This window comes from Rhyacophila brunnea, unplaced genomic scaffold (assembly GCF_057557595.1).
Source record: "Rhyacophila brunnea isolate RB1 unplaced genomic scaffold, BYU_Rbru_1.0 scaffold_19, whole genome shotgun sequence".
Lineage (NCBI taxonomy): Eukaryota > Metazoa > Arthropoda > Insecta > Trichoptera > Rhyacophilidae > Rhyacophila > Rhyacophila brunnea.
Genome location: NW_028232848.1, coordinates 3888376 through 3905981, shown reverse-complemented (window position 1 = coordinate 3905981; position 17606 = coordinate 3888376).

The window sequence follows — 17606 nt, the reverse complement described above, 5'->3', positions numbered from 1 at the left end:
GACTCATTAGTTCGCCCCGCGATCGCGTAATACTTGGTCGTCGGGATGATAGTCTGATTTGCGTTCTAATTGAAAGATTTTGCATTTTTTCTTATTGAAATTTAATTTGTGTTGAGTTACGAAGTGTTGTGAGTATTTATATTTATATTTTGCGTATGATTTGCGTATACAAGTGTTATATTGACGAGTTTACTTTTAGATTGAATTGAAACATTTTCGATATTTTCAGATTGAAAATTTTATTTGTGTCGAGTGACTAAGTACTGTGACTATTTTTATTTATACTTTGCATTCAATTTGGACAAACAAAAGTGTTATATTTACGAGTTTAGTTTACCAATTTTTCCAATTCAAAATGGATGAATATTGTGAAGATGGTGAAATTGACAATCTTTTAGAAACGATTGAATCTGAAGACGATAGTGATGATTCCGAATTTGATGAAGTTGACGATACTTTGGAAGTTGAAGAAAATGAACCAACTACATCCGAAGCTACTGAAAGGCCGACATTTGAGTGGAAATCGGATTTATTTAACCCGCGCGCATTTTCATTCGATGATACTGAATTGGGATGCAAAGCAGATAGTTTAGCTTCGGATGCACTTGAAATGGATTATTTCAAGTGTTTTATCCACATTTCCTTTATTGAAATGATAGTGCGAGAGACAAATAAACAATTTAAATTTGCTACAAAAAATATCACGGTTCTGAGTGGGTAGACTGCACAACCGATGATATTTACACATTTTTGGGAGTGTGCATGCTCATGTCACGTAATTCTCGCAACAAAATTACTGAACACTGGTCTATTAAAAATATAATATCGAAAATAATACCGATATTGCAAAAAAATGTGTACTTGTAAAATTTATAAATTTTATAATTTTTTTTTTTGAATTTTTTAAAAATATTTTTGAACTATTTCTTGTAAATTCGCAGTGTTGTGATAACCCTAACCTTGGTGCAAATTTTCCGACATTTTCATGAAATTATGAATGAAAAACCCTTTCGACGAACTTCAAATGATGTCTCATCATATGTAAGTGCTAGATATAAAATTTTCCACTGGTAATTTATTTTTTTATATATTATTTAATTCTTGGGCCCTGGAGTTATACCTAGTATTATCAGCTGGGCTGCTAAAAGGTTAACTAGTGTCATAAACGTAATGTGATCCTGGCGGCATCCCGTCTGGTCAATTTTTTTGCTTCGGGTCAAAATGTTTTTCGACAATCGACACATTGACAGTTTTAAGAAAATTTTAATGATAATTAAGCTCGGTTTATCCGATAAGTTGCTCGTTATAGCAGTGAATAAATGTATGGAGATAATCATAAACCAAAATGTCAACGAATATTTCCTCATTACATCCAGGATCTCGCTATATCCGTGATCGTAATAACCGAGTTCGACTGTATTATAAAAAACATTATCCAATTTTAACTTATGATTAAGATCTACAAAAAAATGTTAAAACATATATTGTAGCGGCATGATTTTGAAAAAAAGACCCATAGATGGCGCGGCCCATTGACTGGACGCCGCAAGTGTTATGTAGACGGATTAGGATTTAACTCGATGTAATTTTTATCTCAGTCTTACAGCCAGTCAGCTTAGTCTGACTAGCTCTGACCCTTTTGATCATACAGGTCGTCTATTTTGAAACTAAGCAGCTTACACTATCGAGATTCGTTTCTAGTGATAAGTGTGGTTTCTAGTTGTCAAATGTGATACCTACCTGAACGAACTAATCCTTTGGCTTTAACATCTGGTTATTTGGTTGAGCGAGTCATCTTATCTTGTTAATCTGTTTTCGTGTACCGTTTGAAGTATTCTCTGTTATTATTGATTAAATACTAAACCGGAATTGTTTCTATTTTATAAATAAAAACATACTATGATATATCATTTACGATTATTTTTTAAAACAGTTTTTTTTCGATTATCTCAGAATATGACTCAAACCACATAGGAGGTATTTAAAATACAGCGATGATAAATCACTTGTACTTGTTCAATCGTCACCTCAATTATATTAATTTCCACAAATAAATGAAAAATTCATGTAAATCTTTGAAATATCGTGTCATTCTACAGCAGTGATGAGCAAGGGGAAGGATGAATAAGATTTTACAGTTTCGTACAATAATCAGTAATTATGCGAAAAATATATAAGTACAGGTTCATCGCGGGGGATACATTCTGGACATGGTAGCGATAAGCGAAATTTCGCGATCGATGGGCCTCTACGTTTACATATTGTGCAACATTTGCGATTACTGTCAAGTAATGCATTACAGCCATGTTTTACAGCACTCGCTCGTAATCTTTGTCGTTTTCTTCTAACAACTCAATGCATTGAATGTGAAGAGAAATGGCCTTTTCAATGGTTTTAACACTTTCGCACGGGAACAGATTCGGAGATGTCATTTTCTAGGGACGTATGGCAATTCATTTCCTGCAGCTCTCCACTAGTTAAGGGTTCGCCGTGTGATTTTAACAAAGTCTGAATATCATCTACATCAACACCATCTGAATATTGTCTGCCTCTAGATATGGCTATAAGACTAATGTCTTCGATGATATTTTGAATATCATTTTCATAATTGCAGTGAACTTCAACAATTTCACTGAACAACCTTTTCCAAACACCCTTCATACACGACCGGGTGACTTCATTCCACGCTTCGTCGATGTTTCTGATAGGTTTCATAATATTAAATTGTTTCTACCAAACCCACATGGCATCTCTATAACCTCCATCAGTTTCTTCAGAGAAGAAGAGTTAGATGATCCTTGGATGCTTTAAATCCAGAAGCAGTCTTCTCCTCTACGGAAATAAACGTACGTGTCGACATTCGTTTCCGAAAAGAGTCCCGTCTCATCAACATTAAGAATTAAATTTGGTGGATAATGTCCCCTTCCACAATTTCCAGTTTTAAAAAAAGATCGCGATATAAGGAATCCGCACTCGCTGGGGTCGCAATGAACCTGTATGTATATTTTGCGAAAAGTTTTTAATTTGACATCCGTGATAAGAAATGTTGCTCATCACTGATCTGAATAAAAAATTCTTGGTGGAAAGACATATTAACCAATTCGTTCAGGCTATTATGCTAAATATTTTAATATTAAAAAAATATTTTTGCGCCAAAGGGACAATTATTAAAATAAAAAACGTACCTATGTAATACTTGTACTATAAATACTATATCATATTTGAATGTCGCAGGTTCGAATCCCGCGTCTGGCAAATTGTCTTGTTGTTTTTTCAATGTGTGTTTGTGTCCAGAGCATGGACATGAGTAGAGCAAATGGCCAACATCCATGTCTCGTAAAAAGAAAAATGTTAGATAAACTCTTCGGGTGGTGGCTAACATCCATATCGGATTCTAGAGCCATTGAAATAATTATTAAATAATGTAGGTCTGATTAGAATTTTATAGTATCGTAAACAACTGTCACATTGTAACATATTATAACATAAAAGAATAGAAATTCAGCGTTTACTTGATAAAATTATTATGCATTGACGTGATATTTTTTTGATATTTTTAATTTTTACACATGTTTTGGTTCCATTATAAATTTTAGTATGGCCGAGATGCATAGAATGTTATTAATCGCTAAACACTAGTTAACCGTTTTTCGTTTCGGAGAACTAAATAATGTGTTACCTGTCAAAAACGTCGATTCTTTTCCTTCCCGCATTATTACTACATATTATTAGGTTGCTTTGTTGGCCAATTTGACAATATTATTTTTCAAATTATTGTACTATTCAAATATTAAAATCAATTACTCGCATTTGAGGATTGAAACCATGAAAGGGTTTTTTTATAATGCCCCAATCAAGATGACGTATTCTGTGTAAAACTGTAAATATGCTATTGTATCATGTAAAACAGACTTATCGAGGACAGACACCAATATTAAGTTCAGGGATATACTCCGGAATATACTAAATCCCCGCCTACTTCATATGCATGGTCATGGTTAAGTTGTTTCACTATTTGAGATTTTCGCAGCTGAAATTTTTTGATATTATGCATCTCAACATGCATTATAACTATGCATCTCGGCTTATGAGTTAAAAAATATGTGTTTGTGTTTATATAATATTATTATTGTTAATGCCAAAAGTGAGGGATTAATTTTGTAAATGCAAGGTAATGTAGGTACATTTAAATACCTACTTTTTCTGAAGGCATATATTATATATTTAAGGGCACATCAATCAATCAATATTTGTGTCAACATTTTTCAATTTTTATTACCTTTGTACTCATCCATTTTGTCATAAATAGAATGTAACGTACTTCTTTTAGTGATCAGTATCTTGGATCTCCAATATTCTGAATTGCATTATTTTTATTTTGGTGAAGTATTTATTTCGTTTTCCTGATGTAAATATTGTATTAAGACTGTCAACATAGTTTTATTTGAAGAGTAATTTTTAAGAAATATGTACCGTAATTCTAAGAAAGTGTATTTTTAATCTATAAAGAAAATAAAATTCATTTAAAAAGATGAATGATTTTTTCATTTAATACACAAGTTACCAACCTATGGTTGCCAAGTGTTTTCTGTGGGGTCACCATCTGAAACAGTAATATTGATTTTGAACCAAATCGCTTCCAAGGTCCAAACAACAAAATTTACATTTTGCGTTAGTATTGAGAAAGTACTTAAATAAAAGTTATTCTTTGATAACCCGTTATTGATATTTCACATAGCGAATGCACACTTAATAAAATATCTATTAAAATTATATTTAAAAATCTATTTTCGAAGCACTTTCTTTACCTTATTAGTTATTAAGGGTGATGCTTATACCAGCAGAGGCACCTAGCGGAAAAATACTAAGCTTGCAATTTGAGACAGTTTTTTGATAATTTACAATTACAACTGTATTAAGTAATAAATATGTATCTGAATATTTATTAATTAATACAGTTGAAATTGTAAATTATCAAAAAAATGTCTCAAATTGCAAGCTTCGTATTTTTCCGCTAGGTGCCTCTAGGATCCCCCTTAAGAAGACTTTTTACAATTTATCGTGGTCACGGTCACATGGCTTCTAGAAAATGGGGTCTAAATAATGGGAAAAAAATATATCTTGGGGACTTTATAACGTATATTTGAAGTCACGGTTATATGACCGCATAACCATTATTTATCATTTTTTTTTGGCGAAAAACAGTTTATCCCATGTAGACAATTATATTTCGATACCTTTTTCTGTCGGCGCAGATGTTTTTCGATCCAATAACTGACAATTTGAAGTTTGATATTTTCATACATTTCGATGTATCATTATCACACACTACGATTAGGTTGGGTTTGGTCTAAAAAGAAAGTATATATGGTCAAGCGGTCATCTGCAGCACTATTACTGAAGTCACCAATGAAATAATGATAGAATAAATCAGTCTTTCTCAAAGTGGGCGATAACGCCCCCTTGTGGGCGCTGGAGGCTTTCAAGGGGGCAGCAGAAAGCTCAAAGAAAATTAGGGGGCGTTAAGGAAATCTAGAGGAGCGACGGCAGACAAATTCTATCTCCAAAAAGCCGACGGAATCTAGACACGACACCACTTGAGATGCGCTTTACTACTCGAATGCTTGGAGTCCCGCATAGATGGTTTAATTAGAGTCGCTTACGCATGTAATGATGTGGATGCAGCTTTATGTTTCATGTACATAGTTCATGGTTAAGTTAACTAAATAAAATTGTCTGCGATTTCCGATAACAAACTCGTCAAAATGCATCAGATGCATCCTTCACGTTAGATAAGTTTTAAACTCAAAGCCTTCTTTTCATGTTAATAAAAATACTTCTAAATATGATTAAGTATGAGTTTTACTTCCTCTCATTGAAACATTCTTTGATCTTAGAAATAGAATATGGGTCACACCCTATCTATCCTATCCATATAATAATGCATGTTAAAAATTATATTTGCAATAACTGTTTTTAAGATATGCAACATATGTTGTTGATTTTTTTTAAATGTCAAAGTGGGCGCTGGTCGAAATAAGTTTGACAACCTGTGGAATAAATGAATGACTTATAATAAATCATCTGTAAATCTAAGTTCGGGTGTGCCACTAATTTTCTTCGAAAATCTGAAATGACATCTCATATTGATTTCCATAACAATTTCGTTGCTAGGTCTCCCTTAGTAACCAAAATACTAGTGTTTTTGTTATAGATAAGATAAGCTCTATCTTTTATTAAAAATCTTTAGATTTCATTCTTTTCATTTGTCAGTAAAAGCTTCTGAATATTTTGTCACATTCACATGTTGGTTATGTTTAGGACATGATATGGACACAATATTTAGATACGCCAGTATTCAGTGAGGAAGATGAAGAGAAAATAATACACGCATTAAGTGTTATATTCTTTATTTCAATCATAATACATAATGATAACCAACGTCTTTGTTCAGTCGATGACAATATGTTTATACAAAATTATTAAGTGGGTACTTGCATGGTTTCCAAGCTAACAAAGGCCCGCACATTTTACATCCTAACATTTTATTCAATTTAGTCAGAATAAATACTAGAGTGTGAGGGTCTCGTTGTATCAAAATATATTTTAATTCCAGAAAACAACGAACAATACATAATTATTTGCAAAGCTCAATTCAAGAAGAAAAAAATCATTAATACATACATATCCTGATAAAGAATCCATTTTAGGTTCACTGTAAAATGTTCACGAGGTTATTCATATATATACAATATTTAATGGATTCTTGTATAGGTAATTAAAATCATAAAGGCGCTTCCCCAAATCGCCAGCCTAACTGGTTTGGTGATGAAAATACAAATATGGTGTACACTAAACGTGGCAATCCTGAAAACAAATTTTCAATCCCGGAATTAGTATTTTTTTCAGACCTGGTTTTAGTGTTTTTTCTATCCCAGCAGGTCTATTCCAAAATCAAGCAAAATTGTGATAAAAATGCTATATTTAATGCGTTAAGTATGAAATAACACTTTTAACTGCGCAGTGAGAAAGCACAACCTCGCTTACCGAAGTGAAAAGAAACATTTATTGAAACAACTCAAATATTGGGTCTTTAAATACGTATTCAATGAAATTATAAGAATTTATAGCGCCTGTACACACGCATGGATTTACTGGCACCAATAGTACCTATGCAAATTAAATTATCGCAAAAATTACATTTACACACAAAAGTGCTGACTGTCTCATCAGTTTTTTTTTTTACTGATTACTTGTACCTTTTATTCTAAATGTCATGTTGTGAACATCCTGAATTAATAATTTGTTATGTACTCAACGTGTCTTTTTTAAATAAATAAATCTCATTCTTCAAGCGAAAGCGAGACACATCGTTGTATGGTGCTATTTAACAGGTTGTGAAAGTTTTCAAACGTCAAAATGCTATGAGCGTTGTAGTTCGTATTTTTTCCAGTAGGTTCTAACTACCGCATGACATATTCAGAAGCTGTTGAACTTTTTTGATCCGTGCATGCAATCCTGCAATTTGCACGATAATATGTATTTACACATGCATTTTTTTGTTATGGCCGCGATAATACATACTGTCAGCAGTAAATCCATGCATGTGTAAACGCATTATTTTAAATATTTTTATTCGTTAGGTTGTTTCATTGGTTGATGACAATACAAATTTGACTGTAATTATGTAAAAACTAATCTTGAAATTCCGGAATTTGTCCATTTTCAATATCTGATCAGAATTCCGAGATTCTGTATCCAAGGACTGCAAATCTAGGTGTCCACTGTCTCTTTCCTGACTTATGCAGATGCATTTACAGGTGGGTGCTACTTTATGATAAAAATGTCTATACACCGATGGTCTAAATATGTACATAAAAGCAAAAATTACATGTGAAATACATAACATAATTTCTTCATATATTATGTGAATAGAAATCATAATAAATAATATTATGACCACTTATGAAATATAATAATATTTTGGAGTACAACATTCAGTTATAAATTACTTCAATTCAGTTGGGGCGACAGATTTGTTGATATTATGTAATAGACTGACTGCTAAATACAATCTAAATTAAAAACATCAGTTACATCAAAGTTTTTACGCTACACATTGCAAAAATAGATCAACTACTACCGAATCAATCATATTATGTTTGGCACCATTACAATCATTTAGAATAAGTTATATAAAATATTCTTTACGGGTGAAAGTTGTTAACTCAAAACACAGATGGAAATTTGGAATACTGTCAAAAGATTTTTAAATTCGCAATATCTTTCAACCTGTAATAACGAAAATGCTTTTGAATAGCACCGAATATGTTGGTTAAACACTTACTATTTTCTTTAACATTTTAGGAAAAACAATTAAAGCTCCAGTGCGAATGACTACTGCGAAATAAAGTTTGTAACTCAGAATAGGATAAGAAAATGATTATTACTAATTTAATAAAAACGCAATTTTTTATAGTATGTAGATACTCTTTCCATTTTTAATAATTATATCTGGACCGGTTTCGTCCACCTCAGAGGCTTCAGAAATATTGATTGATTACTTTTGTCACCTTTTGAATTTGTTTTGATAAATGCCTGTTGTATAAAGATAATTTAGTTGAAAATGTCCCTCTGAGGCGGATGAAACTGGTCCAGATATAATCAATAAAAGTGGAAAAAGTACTACTTATAAAAATTTGCAGTTTATTAAATTAAATGAATAATACCATGCATTTCCACCATGAATAATTAACGGTTAACACAATAAAAGAAACAAAATGATTACATTATATCTGTAGTACAATGGCAAAACACAATATGTCCGTTTTTCTAAATTGTTCAGGAGAGCAATTTTAAACTTCAAAAGGAATTCAAACAATGGACATATCACATATTGACACAGCTTATTTCTCCCAACCAATAACTTGTAGATTTCACTGAGATGACTCTGAAGTTATACATAACTCAATTTGCGAAAAAACAGACACATTATCATGTTTTGCCATCTTACTAGATATATTTGTCTTGATCTATATGTCTGTAACACACACACTCCCTCCCTCTCTGGCTGCGCATTGAGCACATCGACAATAATCTTGACAGGTGGCACTGCTACCTGGTAACATTTTCAAGTACTTGATAATGGTACACATCATAACAGAATTCATGTTATCCTCTATTGTTGCCCTACATGATTGGCCGATGGATACGGTGTAGTAATGTTCTTTTAAAAACATTTAGAGCTAATTCATTTAGCAGTTACCATCCAGGTTTCCAAGGCGTAGGTAAATACAGGCTTTATGGCTGTCTTCAAAATATTACTTCTAGTTAATCGAAAGAGTAAACACAACTTAAAATGTCGTAATAAACAGAAGTAGCAATTATTGGCTGATGTGATCCTATGGTAGGTATACATAAAGTTCGAAGAGTCATTACACTAATGGATTGATTTCACAGAATAATATGACATTGAAGAGTTAATTGCTGTAAGGAGTAGACAGAAATAGAGTTAGCATTTCTCGAGCAGGGATCGGCCCGGTTAATGATGATAAATTCAATATTGAACATAATAATTCGATAACGTATCCGTTTATGAAGTCATAGGTCTCAAAAGTTCAAATCCCCGGTCTGGTAAATTAACATGTATGTCTGGATCCAGATCATTGACAGAATAGTTGTAGAGCTATTTATAGATCAACTTCTATGTCAAGTCTTCTATATGTCACGTGATTTTTGTGCGCTGATACTATTATATTACTTGCTCTTTGCGTGTTGACTCGTCATGGCAGATATGTACTCTAGCTCCATTCAGAGGAATTAAAAGCTTTCTTTTCTGTTTCTTTTCCTCACAATAATTCTACATTCAAAAAATGCTCTTCGTCTGCTTCTGCAAAGGTTTAGGCGTTTTAATGTTAATAAAACTCTACGTGATATCGAACACAAACTCAATTATTTGCGTGGGGAATTTAGTAACAGTGAAAGTAAATGCCGAAGGAGGGTTTTAGTTCCAAAAACAACCATAGTGACATAGAAGATTCAATATAAAAGGACATCCATAAAAAAAAACTGTTGAAAAACGAATTGTAGAACCAATTAAAAAACAAACAATTATCATTTGCACTAGGACAATCAATTGTTTAATGTTTTATTTGTTGTTTAAAATCGTTCAAATAATATTCATCCAATTATGTAGTAATGAGATTCATAAACTATAACATAATGTAATTCTATGGTTAGTAAAATATTCTCTACATTAAAATATCAGTATAATATATATATATAATAGAAACATAGAACAATTATAATAGAAACCTTAAAAAAATAGTACGCTTTATATCCATAGTAATAAATATATTTTATTGTTCTTTCGTGATATGCGTATCCTGAACAATATAACAGCCTTTATATTGTATTTCATACATAATACTATACATTAAGGCATTAAGCTCAACTTTATACTAAATTATTACATATAATATATGATTAGAAATGTTTAGACTGATAAATAATGATTGTTAATAATTATTCATACGAAATAAGCTAATTTTCATAAGCATAGATATTAATATAATAAGTAATGAAAGTAGTGAGTAGATTTTATATTATTTTCCACTACTTATGATAGACTGTGCTTTTTTTAAATACACATTTTTTAAATTCAATTTATGTGAAGTTTTAAAAGTGTGTCAAACTTTACTTTTCTATTATTTAAATATTTACTGATACTGAAGCCAAAAAACGGTGTCAAAATACACGATTCGTCCCTTAATAAAAGCACAGCATATTCGATACTTTTTTTCTTGAAATGGAGGTATAAATAAAACAGAATTCAAAAAGAATTAATATTCAAAGGAATACTAGAAAAAGAGCTATAAAAAAATGCAGCATATATCTCATAATAAATTTTGTCAATGAATATTTCCAACACCCATTACATTCATCTTTATCGTAAGATTAATTACAGGTGATAGGGTCATCCATATATAATGTCACACCCTAAGGGGGGGTAGGGTGTCTGATATAACATGATGATTAGGAGTGGGGGGGGTGGTTTGGTTTTAGAAAATATGATGTCACAAAACCAACAAAATATTACAATACATTTGTCTCGATTTATCTATCTGTCTGTCTCTCTGTAACGCATGAGAGAAACATTTTTAAATGTGTAGGAGACAGCGAGAGAGGGAGAAAACTTATTAAAGAAAAGTGAGGTGAGAGAAAACATATAATGCAAATTGTAAATTTGAAAATTAAACAAGCACATCGCCACATCCAAGAATGTTGACAGGTGGCACTGCCACCTGGTAATTTTTTTTAGTAAGAAAATAATATCGCAATAGATTATTTTCCACGAATTGGTTTTTTAACGAATAATTTAGACATGGGGATAAAAGATTTTGTGACAATGGAGGGGGGGGGTCAAAAAGACATATTTTTTGACATCATAATAATTTACAGCCGCCATTTAAATTATTGCTTAACAGAATATCAATTTATTTTATGATTTAGCATTGCTTCGAAGTTAATCACTAATAACACGCATCATTTTACGCAAAATATTAAACAAAAATAACAATTTGAACAGATATGGATGGTAAAGAATTAGCGAGGACGGATAAACCAATATAATATGTAATAATACCTATGCAACATTTTTTCCACCAAGTTGCGTAAATACTGCGTTATATTGAACTAATAAATTGCAAACATAGTCAAGTAGCAACATCCACATCTATAGATATATCAGCATAAATTGTCTGGTGTTCGAATTTGGAACTAAGCTCATCACTGTATAAAAAATAGTGACTGACATGCCATATTTAGCATGCAGCGCCCCTCACTCCACAGACAAGTTATACTGGAAGATCTATAGAATGTGATGACTTACCGAAAAGTGTAGTGCTACTATGGACATATAGTAACGGTTTTTTATTTGTCTTTAAAACAGTTTTAATACACCTCTAAAAACATTAAAAATAAATATTTTCCACTCCATTATAATGGTTTTGAAACAAATTTATTTTTGTTAATTCTAAATTGATTAATTTATGTTGACAGCTGTTTCAGGATATAAACCCATCGTCGAAACGGTGAAAGTTATAATATATAGCTTGAAACACCTGTCTACGTAAATGACTCAATTAACATGAAACTAACAATAATAACTTTGTTTCAAAACCATTGAATAAAACTTACCGGTACAATACTGAACTATAGCGCCTGTACACGTACATGGATTTACTGGCACCAATAGTGTGTAAATTAAACTATCACGATAATAACTGTTTACACACAAAAGTGCTGACTGTCTCACCAATCTCATTCTTCAAGCGTAAGCGAGACGCGTTGTTGTCATTGTATGGTATTATTTGTTAGGTTGTGAAAATTGGTAAATGTCAAAATGCTCCGTGCTGTGTAGTTTGTATTTTTTCCAGCAGCTTCACCACTATTGTTCTACTAATAATTTACTAATAATTTCCAACTATCGCCTGGAAATTCAGAAACCGCTGAACTTTTTTGATCTATGCATACAATCTTGCAACTTGCGTACTGTCAGCAGTAAATCCATGCACATAGGCAATTAATGTTCTGTCACTAAATGTCCATAGCACTTCACTTCACCTTAACAATAATAAAATCGTTTCTTCTTTAGATGAGGACAGAATAAAATAATTTTTTATAATAATGTTTAAAATCAATCACCGATTTTCAACCTAAGAAACTAAGCAACCGCAATAAATTGATTTTATTATATATTCAAATGTTTAACGATAATTAAGCGGGACCACAAACATCTGCAATTTTCACATAAAATTTATTATAGCTACGCCAGTTAGACACAATACAGTATTTTTCAAAAATCCTATTTTTCTGACACCTGACACAAAAAAAAATATATATAATTTCAAAAATTCATAAACTAACCAATGAAAATATTGTTTATAAAAATTTGTTTTGTATAAAATATATGGCCACCTACGTATTCAACAATTCAACCGTTATAAACATTTTTGAATGATTTAGTATTATAAGAAACAGTGCGTACAAATACATTTAAAACTGTTAAAATATCTGTGAGAGTAAGCCACCTCTCACATCTAAACTCGCCTCGTCAGCCGCACAGCTATAAATCAAATCTTCCAAGAACTTCGATCCGGTGTTGCATATGCACATCTACCTATCGACAGTCACACGTAATCTTTGAAATGTATAGATATTTGGATGCAGCGATCAGCGAACTGGTATGGGAATGACCAATTTGTAGGTGTTCGTAAGCATCCTGGCGTCTTCAATTCACAGCCTAGAGATGTTTTTTTCAGAACTAAAAAGTCGCATTCGACCAATCTGCGGAGCTCCATTTGGCAACGTGTTTTGTGAATAACGATGACCTCACATCGTGAGACACGTTGCAGGCGAGACGAGTTTTGATGTAGAGCCGGCTATGAGCTCAAGTAAAAGCTGTTAAAACCTCTTTTGTGACAAAATTTAAATTTTACATGAAACAAAACACTACAAGCACAAAAATGAAAGTGTACTATCAATTTTTTTTTTATAGGTTTCTGATACAGTAACATCTATCGACAAGAAAAGAAAACTATCTCGGTCGATAGTGAAATCACACGTCACCGAACAGTTGACACAAACTGCCATGTCCATCCGAAAGTGATGTAAAACTAAGTGACCTTAAATCATTATATAATATCATAAGACATGTGAAATATATCTAAAATATAACATAGTCGATCCTCACTAGTAAAGCAATAAAGATAACATCCAAAAATAGTTGTAACTACTACAAACGGTAACCGCAACGTAAAACTTCTTATAACAACCTGAACAGATAGTGGGGTGCTCGTCATCATTGAGTATTTCAATAGCTCGTTCAATAAATGTATTACGGTCTTGTTAAAATGAGACATGAGAGGTTTCTTAAATAAATTATATCTTAATTTTGGTAATATAAAGAATTTTATTAAAATACGCAAAACGAAGAGAAATAATAAAAAAAACTTTTTGACAAAATTGTCAAATTGGAGGTTTTAACAACTCAACGACATAATATAACATTTTATATTACGTAGCTAAATATTTCTAACACATATTATGTAAACATTAAAGATATATCATGAAGCTATTGGTTTCAAAGTCTGTTACCTCCATTTTTCTGTTGTTGATATTATTCATAATTCAGATTTCTAATAATTTTAATGCATTTACTACATTATATTATACTTGCAAAAAAATATATTCTTACCAACTTTGAAACCAATAACCTGAAGTGTAGTGAAAACAGCTATACTTATTGTAGTTAACCAAAAATATAGTTTTAAAACTCTATAAGGTAGATAGGTAGTCCATTTGGAAGCTCAGAACTAATTAAATTTTTTCAATCTTTATTCAAGTATTAATATATTTCGTTTTTTATTCGGATATCATTTTAAATATGGATTTATTTTGATAATAGTTGGCAACATTCCTCCTATATAATTGTACGAAAAGTTCGATATTACTGCCATCTGTGATTTACATAGTTTATAAAGGTCACTTGTGTTTTGTTTCCTTTTCAATACAGATCATTTGTCTTCCAATCATATTGTCATACCAGAGGTAAAAATCATTAAGTACAATAGTTTAGTAAGTATTGCACTTAATGACTTTTACCTCTGGTATGACGATTATATTATTATAACACGACTGTTTGAATACAAATTTAACAATTGTAGCACTACTATAATACAACAAAATGATTTTTTTATAGTTTGCAAGTGGAGAACTACAAGGTTCTAAGTGTTTGTCCTTGGCGAAACAAAAGTTACGAGGCAGCTTAGAACACTACTTCATTGTTCGGTTTGTTTTCTCAAGGATGAACACTTAGAGCCTAGTATTAGGCTCGCGAGTTGTTTGTAGTACTAGTTAAATTTTAGAAACATTTAAAAAAAATCATAATAATAAGTGAAAACAAAACAGCCTTTTTTGAAGCAAGAAATTTGGACAAAGTAAAATATAATTGACCACTGCAGACTATTCTACACAATTCAAGTTATCGTAACAGACTTTCTCATAATAGAAAATGATCACATGGTTCGAACACACAACCTACAATTTTAGAAACAGGTGTTCTCCGTCCACTAATTTACTGTAGACAGTTAGTTCTACTACTGCTAATTTGAAATATTTAAAAATAAATTGAAATTTCTCTGTGTTATGTTATTGAAGTGTTGAATTAAATTACTTTTAATTTAACACTGAATATCGTTGCTGCTAAAAGTTGGTAAGTCAATAATTTAAGTAATTTAGTTAACAATGGATTATGTGTGTGCACATAAAGCACAAAGAAATTAGCATTATGCCCGAGTCAAACTTCAAATTGCAATTACTCCATAACTTGATTTTGAGACTTACCAACTTTTGACAGTAACACCACGAATTATACAAAAATAAAGAATGCAGAATCTCTTCGCCACACAACTTCTGTAAGTGGCCCGATGTCCAAGGAATTGATAACCCGTTATGAGTGGTCCAGCATAACATGGAGATGTACTGTAATTTCTTCGCCAACGATAGAATACAGCACCAAAAGAAGAAAAGCGTCAAAAACACTGTTTTAAATTCAGTCAAGAAATTGCTACCATATAAATTGTAATTTAAATCAAAATAATGACGTTACCATATGTATAGACGCATCCTCAAAATTCCTCGGACTGACAAATGTAGACATTCTCAATAATATGTGGGAAAGGACCGAGATGTTCTACGTAGTATCAAAACCAGAAAACTACAGTACTTCGGCCACATTATCTCGGCCATCCAAGGAAAGATCAATGGCAAATGTAGCAGAGGACGACGCCGTATTTCGTGGCATAAGAATCTCCGTGATCGGTACGAGTGAAACTCCACCAAACTGTTCCGGGTAGGAGATGATAAAGCAAATCGTCACCTTACTATTAAGACCTCATAAGATTAAGCTTCGACAAAATTTAAACAAAAAACATTTAAAATCATATCACAACCTCGGTTCTCTACACTAGTATGCTGTCCATCTATCGACAAATTTTAAAAACTTGTAGGTCTCGTGGTTTCAAACATGGAATTAAAAGCTCGTAATATATAACCAGTGTTAGCAGATTCATCGATTAGAGAGGTGTTTAACATATTGTTTGTATTACGTTTTTTCCTCTCCCTCAACATTCTTCTCAAACAGACTTATGAGGTTTTAATAGTAAGGTGACGAAATATGCCTGACTATGACGAATGATTACTAACATGAATTATAGATGACACCTGGATTACTTTAAAATTTGAAGTAATCATCAGATAGAATAGTTATGTACGTATTACGAATTATTTTCGCATTTTTTATGTATTCATAACAAACAAGTGTTTCAATTAAAACAATGATCTATTTGAAGAATATTTAAAGTTTAAAATTATCATTTCATTGAAATAACTCTCGACTATTTTCCCTTTTCGATATTTCTAGACTATCGCATTGTCAGATGTTATTATAAAGAACAAAATTATTGCCAATATCCATTTAGATCGTATCAATGATCAAATAGGCTTTTACGAAACAACCGTTGAATATTACAGACCGCATATATATTTGTGATATCATTTTCAAACTCACACCGCCATGCGATTATTAATCAGTCGATAGAATTAGTATTACAAAAAATATAATATATCATTTACGATGTTACGGAACGATTCTAATCTAAAGTAGAAAAATACTATGCAAAGGGAGAAATCTGACAACTTCTAATATAGATAAAAATAATCATATATATATATATATATACGACACAAATATCAATCACTACACAATATAAACATTGTTTAGATACAAGAATAATTATAATTTACAATATTTATATATTATAAATTACAAATAAGCTAACAGGCACACCTAAAGATATATTTTAAGTAGAAAGCATACAGTATCATCCGCGACTTGCAACATTCCTATAAATCTTAATTAATTGTCATTTCATGATGACTTAATCTTCAGTTTAGGATTGACCAAAGATTTTAAAGAAACCCTTCTTGTGCTAATATGGAGGTAGGTTATGGAGATCTGACATAAATAATGCTGTGTTCGGAAACTTGTACGTATGCAGTTCGCCGTATCACAATTTACCGTGAAATGTTGTATCGCAAATATATGGCCGTATATTAAAGACCGTCCAACATCTGGGTCGTTTAGTACTGACATAAAATTCATGTCTTAATAAAACACGGTTCTTGTCGGTTTACACTATACAGGAAGCCTTTATTTAGAAACTTTACAGGAAGACATTCTTGAATTTTGCCAAAATCAGCTATGAAAATTGAATCTAATAAAATTGGAGACCGTATATTATACGGTCATCTCTTTCCAATAAGAAAGCATACAATTTACATGTAACCAAATTATGCACACTAAACTTTGTCAGTCATACTTCTTTATTTTCATTGAACTTAGAATATAAATTACGGATACAAAATACCTATTATGGTCGGCTTTAGGCAGGGTTTAATTGAATTAAAAAAAACCATCTGCAAATTTGTATTCTTAGGTAAATGAAAACAAGTATGACTGACAAAATTTAGTGTGCATTGTTTAT